Raw genomic sequence first — 21,330 nt, forward strand, 5'->3', positions numbered from 1 at the left:
ATGACATAACAGTGTTACATCTTTTAGACCCATGCAACCTGGTAAAAACTGGGCCAAGGTCTCATGCAATTTTTGGTGACTCACCAGCTTTAGGTCAAATGTAGAACAAACATATCCCAGACTAGAACAAGGAAAACACCTCCCACTTATCCAGCTAGGCTTAAGTTGAAAGTCAAAATGTCTGTGCTAGAACATGGGAAACATGAGTAAGGCATGAATGCAAGGCAGATACCAGTATGTGAGGTCACGACTGTGAGCACAGGCATAATACTTGAGCTGAGCAGGGTAGTTTCCCCAGCCCTCTTGGCTAAGCTTAATGCAGCAGACTTTTTTGATGTAGAAAGAACTAGGATATTAGAGGCAAGTGCAGTATATTGACAGAGTAAAATCATCCCACACCTCTTAGAGAAGAGGCAGCTATGCTTCATTTTATGCCAAACTGTTTATGCTTGGAGCACTTTCCCGGTACATGAATGCTCGTGTCACACTACATCAATAAGCACTTCTGTAGCTGCTCAGGAAACAAACACGAGGTGAGAGGCAAAGTTATGCCATGGATTAGAAACTGGGATCAATACTAGGATCAGTGGGGGATTTTAGTGGTGAGATTTCTAAACTATTTATCAACAGTCTGTAAAGGGTCTGAGGGATGAAGTGGCAACATCTGCAGAGTGTATAAAGAAACATTGCAAACTAAATCAGCTTTCCAACAGGGTAGCAAATGCTATCCCAGACTAGCTGAGCCTACTGCTAAAAGCACCAACCTATCTCCAGGCTGGAATGTGTTCACAGCTGCCTTAGTGTTGAGATGCTGCAGGACCAGGCAGCAAATAGAAATAACTCAAAGCAGAATTGGGACTTTATAGGAGGAATAAAGGTGATGAGAGAGGGAGAGGTGGGATGTTGAAGGAAACTGTGCTGGATGAAATTAAATTCACTTGTTGAGCTCTTGGTCAGATTGTCAGAACATCACAAAACGCATCTTGGGGATCTCCATATGAGAAAACAATTTAGTTTAAATCCACTTTCAGGCCACTGTGGCTTTTTCTTTCTCCACTGGCTGTTCCATATGCCTGTGATTAATAATGGTCACAAATGATAATACTGATTATCACAGGAATGAAGTAAGGACCTTTAATGAAAGCAAATCAGCTTTTAATTGAGACTTGCTAAGATGGGGTGATACAGTTTATGTAGATATGAACTGTAGCAAATGATTCCAAAGACACATTTGCTGAGAATTAATTTTGTAACAGATGCAAAGGCCAAACCTGTGGATGTAAACTGGAGGCAAGCTTGCTCAGAGCATCTGGTACAGTTTTGCTGCATGCTCTGGGCTGAATCTTGCGTATGCCGAACCTGCTCCTGTCTCCACACCAGCAGTTGTCTGCAGCATGTTTGTACAAGTACAGCCACTTGTCAGTGCACATCGTGGAGTTTCGACATCTGCCTGAAATCCTAGAGTTGGCTGGTTAGGGGGTTAGGATCTAAGTTAATTTCATGCTTGTGGTCAAGGATGAAATAATCAAATTGCTGCTAAAGCTTTAAAATCAGGGTGTGACAGTTTCCTGCAGATCCTGTCTTTTTCCCCTGTGCCCATATCTGGAACATGGGCAATGTGTAGTGAGACAGGTCACCACAACAGATGGCTGGTTGTCACTTGCTGCTGGGGACAGCACCGTTGCTCCAATTGTGACCAGCACAGATGGGTACAGAGCCATATGGGGAACTCCCTGCTCAACCATCCCCGCTCACGGCTAAGCAGGCTGCTGCTGAAGCATCCCCAGTCCCTACCAGCTCAGCAAGCAGGACCCTAATGGATTTCAGAAAATGCAAGCATACTTAATACAGGCTCATTCCCACTCTTTTACTTGTTGTATAACTCCAGTGCCTGCAGTCCACATACTGTTAATAACAAATAAAAATTACCAAAAACTTATCAGTAGTGAAAACTTTCTTTACTACATGATCAACATGCAAAAACTGACTCCTCTAGACAAGGTTTTCATATTGCAAGCAATAATGTAGTGAGATTGTACTATTTTTCAGATACATTAGGAAGCCCCTAGCAAATCCAGAGCTATCAGACTTCCTCAGTATCTTTAACGTAATTTTCACAACGCTTTTTGGAAGTGTGCTTACTCCTCCTGTCCAGAGGTCTAACACCCCTTTCCCCCAGCCCTTAAGGAGATGTTTCAGTATGAAATTAGTTATCTAAGTAGGAGTTGTATTTAGCTGCAAGCATCCTCATATTAATCACTGCCTCCTTTTCTGGGGTGATAGGGAGCAGATAATTTTGCACCTAGAAAGATTTCCATTTGGGATTGAATTTTGGATCAAATTTAGATTTGACAGTGATGGGAATAAGCATCTTATTCAATGCTGATTGCTAGCAGTACTCATGTCCCTACTCCATTCACAGAGGTCATGAGCACATGTTTGAGTTCCCTGTCCTTGTATACAGCTGAGTGCAGTAAGCACCAACCTGATGGTGCTCTTTCTCAGCTTACAATGTTGTAAGGTCTGCTTTGTGGTCCATTTTTGGTTCCTTAGACTTTCCACTAAGTCCATGTGAGAGACTGAAAGAGTTCGTCTCAAACGTTGTGGCAAGGTGAGTCACGACTTGCATGGTGATGGCCGGGGTCAGCTAGCACAGGATGTGGAGAGCGTGTTGGAGGACACACAGTTCTGTCTTCTGATGTACCTTACATAATGACTTACCGTATATGAGCAGAGGTCACACAGTTTATCTGAGGAAGGGACTTATGACCACCTGAGACCCATTGCAACCACCCCCACCCCCCCCAGGTGCCTGCATGGAAGATTGAGAACCTTCTGGGACAAGAACAATATAAGCCCTCAAAGGGGCATGACCAAAGGTGGGGACTAGAGTATAAAAGACATGCCCCCAAGGAGCCAGGTGTGTGCCCATCACTGGAGGATTGCCATGTCAGTCATTGTCATCATGGGATCCAAGGGTGGTGATATCTCTCTTTATCTCTCTCTCTCCCTTTCCTTTTCTTCTTATAAATGTTCCAATAAGATCCCACCGCTGCCAACCCTTCATGCTTTCCAAGTTCTTCAAGTTGATGTGTTCCACGTTCAAGTTGCTTAAATAAAGTGTCAAATTGATCGCTTGGTGTTGTTTCACCTTAATTTAGTCTGAGGGAACTTGTGAATCTGAGTCACACCCAAGTGGGGTGGAGAGGGACCTGGCAGGCAAATGCTGACTCTGCTGTGTGGCTACCCTTAACGTCCCCATAATCCTTAGACATAAACTGTTAACTAAGTCTGAGACTAAGACTGGATCCAGCTGCACCTAGACTAATCCTTAGACATAAACTGTTAACTAAGTCTGAGACTAAGACTGGATCCAGCTGCACCTAGACTCCTCTCTGAGAAGATTAGGAAGTAAGGGGGTCCTTTCTGAACCTTGTGACTCAACAGGAGGGCCACCTCTTCTCTCTTAGCCACACACCTTAATGTGACATGTTTGGTATCATGATTTTACCCCCCCCCTCCCCCCCCGGTGGCATGTGACAGTCCAGCAGGACATCTCAATAGGAGCTGGACTTGTGGGTTGCTACCTAGGAGATCTAGGCCACCCAATGAGGCTGAGATTTTTTACAGCCATAGTATCAGGTAAGAATTCACCTGCTGCAGAACTATTTCTGAATTCAAGCTTTCCTTTAGGGAAAAGCAACAACACCCTTCCTTAATTGTAAAGGGAACATGAAAATGTGAATAAAGTGCAGAGACTAACACAGCATCATCTATTGATGTCTTTTGAGGCAGTCAGAAGAAAGAGCACCAAGAGATAAGACCTTCTATTCAATACAGAGCAAGGTTGGTAGTTGCATCTAAACATTAAGGCTACTGTTTGATCAGAAATGTACTGTTCACTGCACATCTTACAGACCCTTGCTGCTCTGGATACCAGGAGTCTTGTTCTTCTCTTCTATTGTCAAAATTGACTTTTCCCAGACAACAGCTGAGAGTATGTGTGTACTACTGTGTAGCATTGTTTTTGTAGAGAGTCATTGTCTAAGAAGAGAATATATCTTTAGACCAGTGATTATAGCCCTAAAAAATGTACAGGTTTTGGCTGCACAAGTACTTCATTTGTTCAGGTACAGATAAAAATAAATATCAAGCTAAATTGAGTTGAGAAAAATGGTTGTAGGTATGACCCAATTATACTAATCAATTAGAAACATTGAGTGGGAAGGGTAGCCAGCACCTCTGGAGTATCATTGATAAAGGTCTTGTATGTTTGAAAACCAGTCTATTTTTTCCACCTATATCACCTGGTTTATTAAAAGATATGACTTCTCTCTAGAAGTTTTACCTTCCTCATCCTTAGGCTATAATGATAGCATACTTTTTCAACATTTATACTGCTTAAAAAGTATTTGGTATGCAGAAAACAGAAAATAAGATATCGTTGAATAAATTCAATCAGCTATCAGAAATAAGACTGGGCTACTGATGGATTTTTAAGTATGTTTCATTTGTTAAATCTCCCTATTTTAAATTTGCATGAGAGACTACTACAGATTTTCCCATCTGCTGTAATAGTGTGACAGAATCCAGAGCTGGGAGAAGTTCCACTGAATTCTGGAGTTTTGTTTCTAGTAATGGCATCTACCTGACATGCTCGCTCTTGGCCCATTTCTGTTTAGTGAAGTTGAAGTGCCATCAGCTATTTACAAAGGCAAGACAAAAACAGTATGTGTTTCAATGAGTAAAAGAACTTTCTGCTCCACGCTGCAAAAATGACACTTATTAGTTGCATTTAATATATGTTGATGGGATTAAAATGTGTCTTTATTCATAAAGTTTCCTGCTTAGGCAATGAAATGCTATCTATGTAAGTGACAACATAGCTAAGTGCAGAAGGCAAGAGATTGGTTTTACTTGGTATGCATTGGGTTTAGCAGGAAGAACACACTGATTTAAGCTATTTTCATAAGGAAGCAGCTGCATAATTTCACTCGTTTCAGTTTATGTATTCCAGTGGTAGTAGCAATTTCTACAGCAGCACATGTATATGCAAGTGCGTATACTGCTTTTATTTTTTTGCTATCTAACAATATTTTCTGTACCTAAAGGCAAAAGGCTTCCTTCATACTTGTAGGATACTTTTTTCATATTCTTGAACTCTTATTAAATAAAACAATTTTCTGGCACATAGTGAAAATCATGAGGCTTACTACTTCTAGGTGCAGATATTTCTTGGAGCAAATCTGCTAGGGAGAATATTCAGATCTCAAATGCAATGACCGTGCATTATAATCAAGGCTGTCTGAGACCACAGTGAGGTCTGAGTTGTGCCCAAATGTGGGTGTTGAGAGGAGGAGGAAAATGGTATAATTTTATTCTTTGTCTGATACTTTCAATATGGTTTAGGTCATGGCATGCAGAAGGGAGGTCATTCTACCTAACCAGCTGGTGGTATATGGGAAGGGATTAAATATGGTGATCATGTCGGGAATGCAGTACCATTCCAACAAAGATTTTTGCAATACAATATAACTTCCTACTTGTTATTACTCTTCTACACCTGCAGTAGTCAGTGCAGCTGTAGACATGTGTGTTGTACCTACACAACAGACCTGTGAAAACGGGCTTTGCATTGAGATTTCATGCTTCCATTTTGACCACTGCAAGTATATTCAAAAAGGCTTACGTTTAAAAACAAAAAAAAAAACCCTGAAGATTTTGAGTAAGAGTTGAAAAAAAAAAAACCCCACAAAACCACAAGCATTATTTGGATTAGCTTGGGTAAAAATTTCAATAGAATCTAAGTGCTTCTGGTTCTCTTCAAATGTGCAAATGCTTAGTCAGCACCCTGGTAAAAAGTAACCTCCATGCTTTTTCTACTGTCTGAAAAATACCTTTATTAAGCATCATGGAAAAAACATTTTTTGTAAACATAAGTGACTCTGTTTTGCTTTTTATAACTGTTCTTCAATAATAAGCCAGGTGAGCGTGGATATGCTGCTTTAGCATCTTTCCTGGAGTAATTGATTGCCCCTGCCCTCATCCAGTCTATGCCAATATAAACTCACATTTTGTTACTATTGCTTTCACACAAAGCAAGTTGGACCCCTCCGCTTATCTCAGTGTGGTTAGGCAAGGCGTAAGTCATTTAGGGCCTCAGCAGGCTTGTGGCAGCAGATTAAAATTAGATGTTTGAAACTGTTACCACCCTTATCCATCTGCCTTGCTTTCCTACCAGATGCCACTGCCCCCAGTGACGTACGAGCATCTCATAAATCAACTCCTGAACCACTGCTGTTCTCAGGCTGGTGCATTAAAGTAAAACAGAATTTTTAACCTCACACATCACAGTGTGATGATGTTAATTCTGACTGCAGAATTGCAAGCCAGTATTTTACGAAACTTCCAAATTCAAATGCAAACCAAAAATTTTTAAGATTGTTAAAAAAACCCCAAAACCACAAAAACTTCTTATTCAGATTCATGACACATCACTATCTGCTTCCTTTTTAAAAGCAGCGCATAAATACCTGTTACCCTGTGAGCTCCCTTTCCCTGCTGTTCCAGACAGGCTTTGAGTATTGATACTGTGTTTATTCAGGATAACAAAATATGTTCTCAAGTGAATAATAAATTGACTCTTTTCCTTGTCCTTTTAGATCACTATGAATTTTTTAAAGGGGGAACAGTTTTCTTTTCACTGCTCCTGCTGCAGCAATTTGCTGTCATTTCATGGGATTGAAGGGTAGTGAAAATGTCTTTTTAACAGACAGTACAATAATTAACACCACCAAAAGAAAATTAGCTAGAGCAGTTAGGTGGCACAAAGTAAGCTGATGGGGTGAATTTTTGAAGTTACCTAAAGAGCTTTAGTGCATCCATCTTACTGTCAGAAGTGACACAAGAGCAGCCTTTAACAAATGTTATCAGTCAGCTGTTACCGTTCAAAAAAAATTCAACTAAGTGCTTATCAAAGTGCTTAAACCTTATGCAGTTCCCCAGATGCTTTCTTTGCAGGATTTGTGATGGGAGAATGAGTTGTGAACAGACATGTCTACAGTGTCCACCTCTCCTAACAGGAGAGTAGTTACCTTTTAACTGTCTCAATGCTAAAAGGCAAAAAAAAAAAAAAAAAATCTGAAAACCCCTCAGAATTTGAGGATCCAGCTGACCCCTGTGCAACCCCAGTGTAACCCCAGCGCGGAGCTGAGGGCTCCTGCGGGCGGTCTGCTGTACGCATGTCGGTGGCTGTCAGCCAGATCTGTCATCCCGTCTAGTTATTAACATGCCTTTGTAGCCTGTGCTAGTTGCTTCATGGGGATTGACAAGAAACTTGCTTTTTAGTTAATGTCTTCAGTTATCTTCACCTTCTCAAACTTCCTACATATGGATCAGCTGGAGGCTTCTTAAGTGTTCTTTAAAGCTTCTATTTTTGTTTAATAACTAGAATTCCTTGGAATGAAGACAATACTATGGGATTACTTTTATTGGTTAATAAGACTCATCCTTTTAGCTACAAACTCTCCCAAACTTGCCCCAGAGATGCACAAACCCGTCTGCCAACTTCCTTCGTAGCAGAAGTGCTGCCTGTACCAGATGTTCAGAGCTCCTGAGTTAGAATCCCAGAGACAGTGAGATAGCTTTAAACACACATTAATAATACTTAATCTTTGGTTTTCCGAGCTCTAAAGTTCAATAGGGCCATGTCTTTTTGATACACCTCCCCAACTTTAGGTCTAAAAAAAAATATGCAGTTTTGTTTTTATGAGCAGATGCTGAGACTGCATTTGAGACTCTGTATGCACTTGTAAGATGGAGCATTGAAGGAGAAGCTCAGCTATCATGAAGCTGGTGATGTGATTTAGATTTGGCACGTACGCAAGGCCAAGTTGTAACAGGGCAGGAGAGATCAGTGTCCAGGCTTCAGTAAATTAGAGCCTCTAATAAGTACTCTGTGGGAAATGGGCTTAAGACTCAGGCACTTGCAACACTTGTACCTTGCATTAAGGATTACACGGACAGAAATAGGACAAGAATCAGCTCTCCAATTCAGCTTAGTCCAGGTCATATCTGAGTCTTTAGGTTTCTCTCGGACATCTTTACTTACTCAAGTAGGAAAACTGGGCAGTTGCTGAGATGATGCCAGGACACTAATTCTGCCAAGACATTTGCTGAACTACAGATGAACATTTTGTGTTTAAAAAAAAGAGGTACAACTATCCGTTACAGTCCTGCTCCTCCCCGGAGAAGTGCAGGCTAAAAAAAATTGTTCCGGAAAGACACAAGGAGGTGGCTGAGGAAAGCATCACCTGTAAGATAACACGGGACAGCCTCTCCTTCTGCTTTCTCTAACATCCTGCCATGAAAGGGCTACTTCAGAAACCCACCCTACAAGCCCTGGAAGAAAGCCTGTCCACTTCCCGAGCAAGTTATGTTGTTGGAGGTTGCCGATGTTCCCCTGCCTCAAGGAGAATGGTGATGGCCCTGGGGGAGTCTTGCATCCTTTGGAACAGGTCCCGGAAAGTGCTCCAGTGAAGGATAGCTTTTGCTTGTGTTCCCCAGCATCTCATATTTTTCCCAGCGGGAGACAGCATGTGCAGTCGTTTACAGAAAGCCATGCTGCTCTCTTTGCTGCTGGCTTTCAAAGGGCTGAGTGAGAGTATCCAAAAGGAGGGAGAGATACCCTGGGCAGCCTCCCTCCATGTTACACCCGGCCTGAGCGCCGTTTGTGCTGCTGTTACCACAAATGCGTATCGTTTTCAGCGTGTGGTCTGTTCTCTCCTCAGTGTTGCATATGAATTTGGCTCCTGGGTCACGTCTGAAGTCACAAGAATAAAATCTCACAATCAGTTATGTTAAGCTGAGTTAATTTTTGGGAGGAGGAGATATGTTTGAGCTCTTTGCCTTTAGCAGTGTTAGTACTGGTTTCCACAGGCTGGAAGCAGTGATGCACCATGTTAAGATGTCTGCAGTTTGTGATGGATGCAGCCTGTGAGAAATTATTCCAGGTTAGCAAAAAGGGGAGTGAGTGTTGCATAGGCAAGTTATTTTGACATCTCTTATTTATACTAATTTGGATAGCCACAGATGGAAAAGACTTTGGCTGCACCTGTCAAGCTTATTCCAGTCCAGAGGAGGAAGAGAGTAGGTAGCTCATTTCTGGTGTGAGATGCCATAGGGGAAGCTCTTGGAGGCTGTGGTGGCACAGTTTCTGTTTGGCCAGGCAGGGCATTAAAAGAAGGCATGCTGGGTGTGATTCAAAGCTGGCGGAAGAAATGGGAACAACTTGCCCACCCTTCCTCATGCGAGTGCAGGAGACCAGAGCAGAGAGACTTTGCACTTTTTTTTCCTCCCATTGTGGAACAAGCTGCTCCAGAAAAATGGGGCTATTTAGATAATGTCTTCCCCATGGCAAGGGAAGAATGAGGAAAGCTAGACAAGCAGTGGCTCAGGCACTGCCCTGCTCCAAAGCCAGACCAGTGATGACTTGTGCTGTGCTGCAGGGACTGCTGGAGCCCACGGGGCTTCGCAGGTGAAGCCAGCACAGAGCCCACACCTGACGGTGTGGAGAGCACTGTGTCTACTCTCTCTTTGGAGGACTGTATGTGTCTAGTTTTGTGAAACCACTCAGTGGATGGGAGTCCTACTTCAACTCCCAAGCTCAACAGCACAGTCTGGGTTTCCTGCTCCTGGCAGGAAGCAAATTTTCTCAACAGCTAATGTAGCATTTGGGCCCCTCCTCATGTACCTGCCTAGGCCAGTACTTAATGGCATGATCCCTCATTGCATCTGTTTAGAAAAAGGTTTCCCTTCTAGGGGGAAGGAGTGGAGGGGATACCCTGCACTGCATGGAATAAGCCTGTAGGTTTGTGAATGTGACACATGAGCAGGAAATTCTCAAAGTTAAGTGTTTCTGCAGTCATGCTGGGAGAATAAGGCAAGACTCTTAGACCATAAGGGGCACATGGATTAATCTACTGTTCTGCAAATCATTCTTGTACTGCAGAGAGGCAGCTCTGAGAATTTTTCTTAATATGAACAAATTTCCTTTGTGTAATTAAAAGACCAACCAAGGACAAAATAGAGGTGAAGAGTAACAGGGCCAGGCTGATCTCCTGTATAGATCCATGCAGGGGAGTAAAGAAGGTGCAAAGAGACTGGTTGGTTCCTGGAACAGGCAGCTGCTGTAGCAACTCAGGGAAAGTAATGTCTGTAGGGCAGGCGGGTCTGCCTTGCTGTGCAGGCTGGCTGTGCCATACCTGACCATTCTCCTCACGTGTCTGCCAGCTTAATTAAACTGACTCTCCAAGACAGGGATGTGCACTGGGGATAAAGCGTGCAAGAATCAAAGGACTTCCCCCGCTTAGCAAATGGGGAGTCAGGCAGCCAAGTGTGACTCCAGGGCAATCCCTATCCTGTTTCACAGCCTCCCCAGGTGCTATTCCTCTGCTCTGTGGTCCTGACCCCTGAGCAGTGCTCTGCTGTCTGAGTACCTTTTCTTGCACATTGTCTCTGATTTCTTGCTTCATCTATAGGTAGCACAGAGAACGGTTGTCTGCAGCTCCCTTTTTTACATATTTGAAGAATGTTTCCCATTAATCTTATCTCTTGACTAAGCAGCCTCAGATCCTTGAGGTTTCCTGCTCAGCTGCGTTCACCAGGCTATATGATAGACATTCAGCTGCCAGATGAGTCCTGTACGTGTGTAATAGCTCAGCTGTAAAGAGAGTTGCTGTGTAAGCGTTATACCCATATGCCACCAAAGCCTTTTGTGACAGCAAGTGAAGGTGCTACATAGCAGAGATATCGGGACAGGTATTGAGGTAACTCAGCATTGTCACTTCTGTGAGCTCTGCACTTGGCACTGGTTGCAGAGCTAGTGCTCTAATGCTCAGGGCTGACAAATGCAAGATAGGAAGGAGGGTACTGAACGCTTCATTTAGATGGCATGAATTACCTAGGAGAGTTGGTAATAAAAACACCTGAAATAGGGAAGTGAGTGGAGCTGGCCAAGAAAGTCTAGCCAAAGTTGCTGCCCTTCTCTAGTGTTTAGAGACATGTGTCCTGCTGAAGAATATGCCCAGAGCCCTGACTGGAGATTTTAGTAAGGGACAATATGGTAAATATCCAAGTGGAAGTATCAGAATGGGAATAAGTCAGCCAGAACCGATGACTGAGCTGTTAATGTCCTTCTCTGATTTAGATTGATTCTAATTGCAAACATAAGTCAGTTGATTGTATTCAGTCTTTATTTATGATCAGTTCTGATTACACAAATTATGACAAATATGAATTAGGTTGTAACTAGCCCAGCAATAAGCTCTATGTTGCTAGGTAACAAGCCAACATTATTTCAAACAACCCAATCAAGGGGAAGCAACTGAGCTATTGTTCTCTGTTCTTGCTCCTTGTTCTTTAGGCTTGCTGTTAAGAGCCTTTTAAATGTCTTCTCCTTAGTATTTTATTTTCTGGGAGGAAGGGTAAAGGTTTTGTTGAATTTCAAGAGGCATTTTTGCATAGTGCTCAATTTGACAGAGGTTTTTGGAGCAGAGGCTGTGGGAGCAGCTGTCTCAGTGCTGCGAAGTGATGCGCTCCTGGATGCTGAAATCATTGCAGAGCAGCCCTGAACCAGCGAGCTCTTGTGTCATCTAATTCCACTGCTTGCAATGCTTAACTCAGCTCTGCCTTCACTGCTGTCAGTTTGTTTGCTGTCCTTGTGGTATTGGAATGGAAATGGTATGGTGGGTCTTAATCTGACCAAGTTTCTGGTGACTTCATACGAACCCCGAGGACTGCTTCTTATACTAGACAACGCCATCCCAGCATTGGGGAAGCTGGCCAAGATTAGGTGCAACTCAGAAAGAGCTGCTAACTCTGCAAAGCTTTTGTAGAGATGAGCTTGGCATGAGGATCCTGCTCGGTACAGAGCCACATCTTGTATGTGATGGGCAAAATAAAAATGGTGGAGGCCAGAGCAGGAAATTGGCAGAGCGATTGATAAGATGAGTTTAGGACAGTCTTTCCCTACCTGGCAGTGGGCATCCTAACAAAAAAAGTTCCAGGCTTGCTTGAATCAGTGTCCTGGAGGTTATCAAGCCAACAGGTAAACCCCACGCAGCCTGTTCCCTGCTGAGGACTGGAGAAGGTAGCTTTTAATCAACCTGAAAATAACCTGAACAGTGCACTGAAGCATCTTTGCTTTGGAGATATGTCAGGAACACTTTCAATCTTTTATCTTCCCTGGAACAGCAGGAGAAATGCCACTGAAATAAGCCCTGTAATTTCTCCTCTGTAATTATACCTGTCACCACTTCCGATGGAGCTGATATAAATAGCCAGTTCTGCCTTCTGTTTGCATTGTGCTTTTTTAATACAAAATGGAAAGGAGAGAAGCAAACTCTCTACCCCTATCTCTGATGGTAAGACCAGTCTAAGATGTATAAAATAAATGAAGCATTCACACACTGCTAATTTGCTCTGTATTTCTAAGCTTGACGCTATACACAACATTACTGTTGTAAGTAATCTTGTTGGCTAAGAGTAATTGCCTGTAGGATTTATGTCACATGATAAGGTCAGAGATGATGAAACCAAAAGGCACGTATGCTAATGTATGCTTTTATTTTTGTATGCCCAGTGTCTGCTGTTAAATCCACATTTGTCTGGAAACAAAAGGCAGGCCTGTGCCAGTGTGAAATGCAAATCGCCATACTTTAGTCAGCATTCATCTGAAATCCTCCCGTAAGCCAAAGGGAATTCGCAACTCTTTCCTAGAGTTGTAGAGGTTGATGCATTCCAGCAGAGAAAATAAATTGCAGTATATTTTAAATTGCTCCGGTTTGAATATACCGGGACAAATTTGCTAGCAGTGTAAACTAATGCAGCTTAGTTCATGTCAGCGGAGCAGTAGCAATTATACCACATGAAGATCTTAAAAGTTGACCCAATGACCAAATAATTATGGTTTGCACTGAGATAAGAGAGATCCCAATGGCTTGGCTGGTCATTACTGAATCTTACTAAATGCCAGCAGCTTTGCTAGGACAGCTAGCTTAGTGCATTTAAGATCCACTGTACGGTGGGATCCGTAAACTACCTCCAACCTCACCAGTTTCAGTGACAAATACAACGTAGTTCTCTGACCTTGCCTTTAATAAGCAATATGCAGTCATAAAATACGTGAATAAATAGTTTAAAATAAAACCCTTCATGTAATTTCAACTCCCTCTCTGTTCCCAAGAGAGGAAAAATCATATGGGGAAAAAATGAATTTGTGCATTTATGAAGGGTGTTCAGATGCTGTAATGATGATGAGTTATTACAACCAGAAGAGGCTAGAAAGAAGAGAAACAAATTAAAAGAGAGGAAAGGTTTGTTTATTCTAATGACAGAAGTTTAATAGTTCTCAAAATCAGTTTTTAAAAATTTCCCAGTTGGTAAAGAGATCTTTACCTCTACAAACCCCTACCTAGGGAGGGGACAAAGTTAACAGCAATCAAATCTGTGCAGAATGTAGTCCATGGCTTAGACCACAGGTTTTACCGGGGTTCAATTTATACTGAAAAACACCATTTTTATTCTCTTCAGGGGTCCCCAAATGAACTTCAAAAGCTGTGATAACCATTAAACAGCCAAACAGCAGACACATTCCCACCCTACTTACACAAGTATAACATGAGGACATTCAAAATCCCCATTCTCTTCACAACACCCCCTTCCATGCTCAAGTGAGCGGTGCTGCCCACCCAGCTTTTTTCTGCTCTTTGAAGCAAAGACTTCATTCTTCCATTTGTGGCTGTGTTGAAGATTGCCAAAATTCAGATAAGAGGTGTAATTAAGTGTATGTTCCTTTATGTGCATTGGAGTATTCTGAGCCCCACCAGTGACGCTGGTGGGTGCTTGCAAATGGAAACTTCCCCACGTCCGGAGAAGTGACAGAATCAAGTCCCACTGTACAACACAATGGACATCACAAACCTCTCAGCACTGCTTCCCTATTTGGATATTCTCAGAAAAAACAGCTTGATTTGTCTGAACAGCTCGGTATCCATAAACTCATTACAAGAATCAAGGTAGCATTTGTTAGGTTATATATAGCAAGAGATAGAAAGAAAACAGGGCCATTGTGCAAAGCATCAATTAGTCCTCTTTGTGAGCAATAGAAGTAAAACTCCTCAAAACAAAATTGCATTTGCAACGCGGTGAATCATGAATGATGCTGTACCAGGTGTCAGGGAAAGAAAGCAAGAGCAGAAGATTTTTGCTGTGCTTTGTTCTGAAGCAGTAAAGTGTCATCATTTTGAAGTAATTGAAACAGCCCAAGTGACTCTTCTGCAGTTTTGTCTAGCAAAACTGTGCATCCCAGAAGCAGATTACACTGCTGTTGATGTAATCTAGGGTGATAAACATGTGCTAATAAGCTTGGACTCGATTTAAGGTTGGAGAGTCTGCTCCAGGAATCCTGCTGCCTTACGTATGTGGGGGGGCAGCTGAACCCCGTGGCCAGGAAGGGAAATTCCTGGATGCTGTGAAATGTTAAAATGCCTCCCAGTTAACAGACCGATAACTTACTACACACACTAAGAGATTTTAAACAAAACCACGTATCGAAACTGCTGGGGTTCATACATTCCTTCTTTCCTTTTTCATTTTCACAAGCCCAGTTAGGAATGTTTCCAACTGCCCCTGTCTTCCCTAAGATCTCAGCACTTCTTTTTCTGAGATTTTTCCCTCTATTTTCACAAGGTGCCAGCAAGCTACAGGCTGGGGAGGGGGACTTGCTTCTTTCTTTAACAGCTTATTTTCCATAGTACTTGCCCTGGGAGCTCAAGGAATCCATCTCTCTCTTGGTTCAGTGCTCAAAGCTTGAGGGTTCTCCTCTGGGGCTGTGGCCTTCTACAATACAGGCATAACGCTAACATAGCTCAGCTCTGAGTTCTTATTTAAAAAAAAAAAAAAAAAAACTGCATAAGAGAGTAGTTATTTTTAAGAACTTGTTTTAGCAAATGTCCTCATCATCTTTCCCTACTTGCTCTTGGCACTGACTATATCTCTTCAGCCGCTCTCTTAGGATATGGCTTAAATAACATCTTATTGAGCCCTTAGCCTGCTTCCAAAGAATAACAAGCCTATATCGACTGATCAGAGCATGCATGGATCAGAAAGCCATCCCCTCCCTTCAGCAGCAAACGAGACTCTGTCACCCACCCTTGGTATTTCTTTCCCACCTCTCAGGACGGCATTCCTTGTCACTTGGCAATGAGCTCAGCAGGGCCTCAGCTAATAAAGCAGGCAGCAAATCTGAGACATTCAAATGCCACTGGCTGTGAGGGAGGTAATAGCCTATTGCTGTATCACCACCCTCCCTGTTGGACACCCTCCTTCGGAAGCAGGTGCCCTTCCACGCTGTTTTTCATGCAGCCCTGTTTGGAGCTGCCTCCAATGCTTTCTGCTTTTTTCTTTTGGAGAGCAAAATAGCACAGTTCATGGATATTTTTTTTTTTTTAGTCCCACCAAACATTACAAATGCATTTCCCTGAGTGATTTTTTTGAGGAATCAAACTTGCACAGGTTACTAAGCTTTGGAAAAACTGAAGAAGCCCTGGTGGGTTTGTAGAGCGGAAGTCATTGTAAGTGATGAACAATTAATGTATGTGAATGTTAGCTATTTTCTGCAAGAGTTAATTGATACAAATGTACAGAGAGTGAACAAGCCTGCTGCTTCACTGCATCTAAGAGCTCTGAACTTGGACCATGAGGTGTATGGCAGAAGCTCCCTGGCACTGCAGCCTTTACTGGGTTGATTGAGAAATATAACGTAATCCACTTACAGGACAAACTCATGAAACTTGCGGGTTCTGGGAATGGTTTGCAAAAAGCTAACAGCCACTTAAATATGCATGAAAAAAGAGCACAGCGTGACCCTCATGAATAGCAGCAAACCAAATCCAAGCTGTATTCCTCCAAGAACAGAGTCAAGAAAACTGTTTTTTCATCTAATATTTTTACCAGCTCTGATATTTAGTGGCTCTGAAAAGAAAAGTAGTCCATGCAAGTTTCTTTTATACAATAATGACTTGAAAAGCAGGGCCATGTGCATTTTATTTATTACATTGGAGGATTATGGCAAAGGCTTCTCTTGCCTAAGCAGTCATATAAAATTGTCCAGCTGTAAATTGTCTTACCTACAGTGACTATAGAGAGTGTTAATCATGCACAAAGAGCAGCTCATTCCACCTGTGTGAGGAAGGGGATGTGTTACCTTGAGAAGGGAACTGTAGTTGGAATCTAGATAACTAACATAGACTAGATATATATTGTTAGATAGAAAAAAATCTTCTATGTGACTTGTCTGCCATCACACAGCAGAGCTGTGATGGGGTAGAGATGTGAACTCAGCCTTTCTGGTCTCTAGTGTGCTAGTAGCAAAAGTAAGTTCAGAGAAAGTGCTAGTCTGTTGCTGAGTGGAAGGGACAAGCAAAGTCAACTCAATGACTGGAAAAAGCCTAATGGTATGCTGATCCTTGAGAATGATCTACAGTGCCCTCACTCGTCGTCCTTTTCCATCAGCCTCATCTCAGTCCTTGGAAAAATCGTTCATTTTGGAATTCAGTTCCATGGGCATGGAAGGCAGAAGGCAACCAGGAACAGCCAACACTCATTTACTAAGGGCTGATCATGCTTGACCAACCTGAGATCCTTCTAGGATGAAATGAGCGGCTATCAGAACTTTAACTTCACTAAGGTTTTTGACAACTCCTGCAGCATTCTTATTTGTTAGCTGACAAAGTATGGGTTGGACAAATAGGCTGTTAAAGCCCAGTAGTCCAGCCAATTTTCAAGCTATGAGTAATCAGTGTCTTGACCCTCCAGTTTACAGCTGCTGTCAAGGAGAATACCCTGTGGGTCATACTGGAGCCAGTAGTGTTCAACATTTACACCAACAACTTGCAATGAGAGAAGGCATCTTTGGGAAACTTTTGGACAACAAAAAATGGGGTGGCAGGGTTGATATGCCAAGTGGTAGAGCTTCAGTTTAGAAGGAACTGGGGAAACTGGAGGACTGAACCAAGAGAAACTGGAAATTCAACATGACAACAGAACTGAATTCTTTTCCCTAGTGGGAGGTTGCACAGCAAGGGGCCAGTGTGTGTTGCAGCTAAGGAGGTGGACATCAGGGAAAACTTATTTGCTAGAGGGTGTTGCAGCACTAGAGCAGTTTACCCAAAGAAGTTGTGAGTTCTTAATTGTTGGAGCTTTTAAGGACTCAGCTAGATGCAGTCACAGTCAATCTAGTGTTGATGATGGTCTTACTTTAGGAGGAGGTTGGATCACCTCCAGAGATGCCTTCCAGCCAGCATTTCTCTGATTCTCTGAACAAGCAAGGGCATTCTAGGGTATGTTACACAGGAGATCACACTCAAGGCTTATAATAATTCTGTCCAACCATAAGATTGACGAATCTATTAATTTGGAGAATTACAACTCCCAGTGATGGATACCAACAGGAGCACAGGGATTCTTGATGGAACTACTGCTAGCAAAAGATCCTTACTAATAAGGTAATAGGAAAGTGACATAAAATGATTCCTTAAAATGTGAAGAAACTTTCTCTAAATAAGATGAGCTTCAGATATTTCTGTAGGGATTAAGCTGTCCTTCAGGTCATAATTAATATTCAATTGGCACAATTAAAACTTTAGCCTTTCCACTATTATCAAGTGTCCAGATCCTTGCACTTCTAAGGTGGAGAAAACTCCCCTTTTTGTCTGTAAGAATTGTGCCTAGCCAAGGACTCAGCCTTGCCTATTTAGAGCTCTGAAGTCAGGGCAAAAAAAGCCTGTGCAATAATAAAGAGATCAAGATTGCTAATGACAAATCTCCTGGGTGTTTGGCAGAAAAAACTTGCATGTAAAAAAAAAAGTATTAGCAGCATTTGTGAATAACAAACTAGCGAGGCTCTTTGCCCCTAGGATGCCATGGAGACAGCTTTTACGCCCCACTATTTGTCCCTCTCGTAACTGAATTTTGAAGAGCTGTACTCTTACAGCTTTCCTGAACCCTCATGAGCAGGTCTAAATAGTGGGCGTAGAAGCTTTGGAAAGGATAAAACATCTCTTGAAAACAGTTTGTTATTCATTACAAAAGGTATTTCTATTAAACTATCAGAGAAAAAAGGGAACTGAATATATCTCGAGAAAAATGATACTAAATAGGAAAGGATCTAAAACTGTTAATGATGCAACAGTCTTTCATTTCGTGTTCTGAAACTTCTTTGGCTCAATGTCATTTACATTAGTCTTGGCAGAGCAACATCACAAAACTGAACATTTTCTGGGCTGGAAAGTTGTAATGTTAATTGACTTATATAAGCCTTTCTCTGTACTCTGCGCTTCCAGTCCTCCTAAATCTGTTTTCCTTTATGTATCCTTTGGGTATTTAATTTTTTTCCATAAATGTCCCACACATTGAAACTCAGTTATTTTTCAAAATATGTATATTTGCATGTGGCTGATATGGGAATTATTTACCCTGTACCAGGATTCAGCCTTCTTGCAAACCTGTGTGGCAGTGACCTAGTAGTTGACTAGCAGAGGAAATGTTCTGGGTGGCATGTCAGTTTTGTAGCTGTTAACTGAATTTTTAAATTCCATTAGGATTACAGTTTTTCATGATGTGATTGTTAGCTGAGTAGGCCATGTTTGTTCCTGTTGTATAAATAAAGAGGCAGTGAAGGAGATAAATAAGTTTCTATGAAGACAGTGCAGATGTAAGGGGGGGAAAAAAAAAGGAAAGTTGCAGAGAAAGGATGATCCATTGTTCTGGCATATTTTTAGCACTTCTAACCTTTCTCACAGTTTGCTTCTTGCTTTTCTTGCCAGCAGAGACGCATTCTATTCATTTCTTCATTTCCTCCTAGTGACCTTCTTTAACTGAAACTCAATCTATTAATAAAAGTTGACAGTAAGAAACCAAATTGTTTTGTCTTCTTGGAGTGTTAAAAAGGATTTGTATAGCACTTGTCTTCCATTAATGCAGCATTTGAGGAGTCCAGATGCCTTGCCATAAGTCCTCTCTCTGAATCTATTAACGACCTTAAAAAAACAGAAAATAACAGGATGAGAGGGAGTTTCTTTTTCTCCAGAACACTGGGTGTTTCATTTCAAGAGATTTATGTATCAATGTTCTTTGAACCCATCTTTCAAAATACATGCATATTTGATCATCTGGAGAAGATGTGACTAATGATACAATCAGTGTTATAAATGGTGGGCACACTGAGAAGCACATCTACTTTGCACAAAATCTCTTCTGTTTTATTTACAGTTTTCCTTACTGTAATCAGGGAGTGATTCTGACATGGTCTTTTGAGATCCTTTCTAGCACCTCTCCCTTTGTGCATCAAGCTTTCTCTATCACTTCGGGTCTAAATTTATTTTATGACCCTCTTCAAACCTGTCTTATATTGTTTCTGTTGCTGTGTTCCCCTTGGCAGCAAGAACTGTATTATTTTGCATGTTCTCTGTAAGGATTTGGGATTGGGCTTGCCAGCTCTTTACTGTCCTGAGAGCTTCACCAGATTCCTCCACAGTGCTGTTGGAAGGTGGTGAGGAGTAAAAGAAAGAAAACTGTTTATCAGAGATGCTGCTTTCCTATATGATTGAAAAATTAGGAAAGCATCTAGGACCCAGTCCAAAAAACCTACTGTGAGTCTTTCCATTGACATTCACAGATCAGGAACAGGCTCTTCTAGCTGGAGTGAATCCACTTCAGATCTTGCATGGGCTCAGAGATGCCCCTCTCTGAAGTACATACCTGTATCTCTTGCTAGCTTAAAAACTTGATCATCCAAGCAGGTCACAGATAGCTACCTAAAAATAGCTGTGGTGAAACTGGGTTTTCATGGTTATGCCAGGAAGGGTTTAATAGGCATAGTTAAAGCCAGCTACAGAGTGACCATTTGCTGTTTGTTTCTCTTGTGTATTCTTCAGATCTGTTCTTGCAAGCTCCAGCTATTCTTGGTGCAATACAGGACAGCTTCCAAGTAGGTTTTGAAGGAGGACATTTGGTGTAAAAAACCCAAACACCTATTTTTTAAAACAGCTCCGGTTCCTTACACAGATCTTCACGTAAGTGTGCTCCTCTGTTTCTTTCAGTCCTGCATTTCTCCAGCAAGAAAGTTGCTGCCTATGCTTGCTTGCATCCTTCAAGCCTCTGTAAGACAGTGGTCTGCTCCCCCTAACAACATTAGCAGGAGCTCATTCACACTGAGCATCCTCGTAACTTGTTCCTTTTCCTGCAATAGCAGGATTGGATCAATTGTAAGGGCACGTTCCAGCTCAAATAGATTACATTGCTACTTGCTTGTTTGCTCCTTGACGTAATTAAGGTAAATTTGCATCTCCTGATTTCTCATGCTACATAAGAACAGCAGCAGTGCTGTGGCTTTCAGATTAGCATAATATAAGAATTTTTTTGCAAGCCGGCTTGGTCTGGGGACCCAGACTGGGTGAACATGGCAGATGATCTTTCTGCTGATGAGTTGGCATTTGATGAGCTTCTGAATTTGTGTGTCTAGAGAACATTATATTTCTAGAGTAGCAGGTGAGGAACCCTTGGTTGATCATATATATCACCAGCATCTCTAGATTATATTGAGCCACAGTTTCCCAAAAGGGGGGAAAAAACCCCTCTTGAGATATTTACCCTTTCACCTTTAAAAGTGTTATTGCTGTGACAGAACAGCTCCATTCAACTGGTAGTACCACTGCCCCTGGGCTGGGAGGTCAGGGAGTTTGTCTAGTGTCAGGGCTGAAGCACGCACCAAGGATGACACAGCAGTGCAGTAGTTAAGGTGCTTGCTCCTCTATTGAAGGTGTGATGTTCCCTAGATGAGATGTTAAATCTGCTCCTTCAGCTCGTCCTTCTTGACTGGGCAGTCAGAAGTTAAAAATCTTGTGACACCATTCCTACAAGAACCTCTATGTCTTGGCCAATATTTCCTCTCTTAATAGGAAGTAGTTGTGATACACCAGACAGAGCTAGCATGTCCTGAGTATGTGCTGGCTGCCAAAATTGCCTTCATAGTCTTTGCACTACAGATGTTTTGTCCTTGGATTCTCTATCTTGAATATAGCAGGGGATTCCTAAGCATAAGAAGTGCTAGGAAAAGCCAGATTCCATGACACTTTGTCCTGTGAAGAACAAAATTATTAAATCTACCGTTCACTGACTCTCAATATTTTTGACTATTTATACTGCTTGAAAAGAACATTCTTTAGAGTCTGCCTTAGAGTTCCTTAGATATTTCAGGCAACTCTCAACCTA

Source organism: Mycteria americana, chromosome 8 (genome assembly GCF_035582795.1).
Source record: "Mycteria americana isolate JAX WOST 10 ecotype Jacksonville Zoo and Gardens chromosome 8, USCA_MyAme_1.0, whole genome shotgun sequence".
Taxonomy (NCBI): domain Eukaryota; kingdom Metazoa; phylum Chordata; class Aves; order Ciconiiformes; family Ciconiidae; genus Mycteria; species Mycteria americana.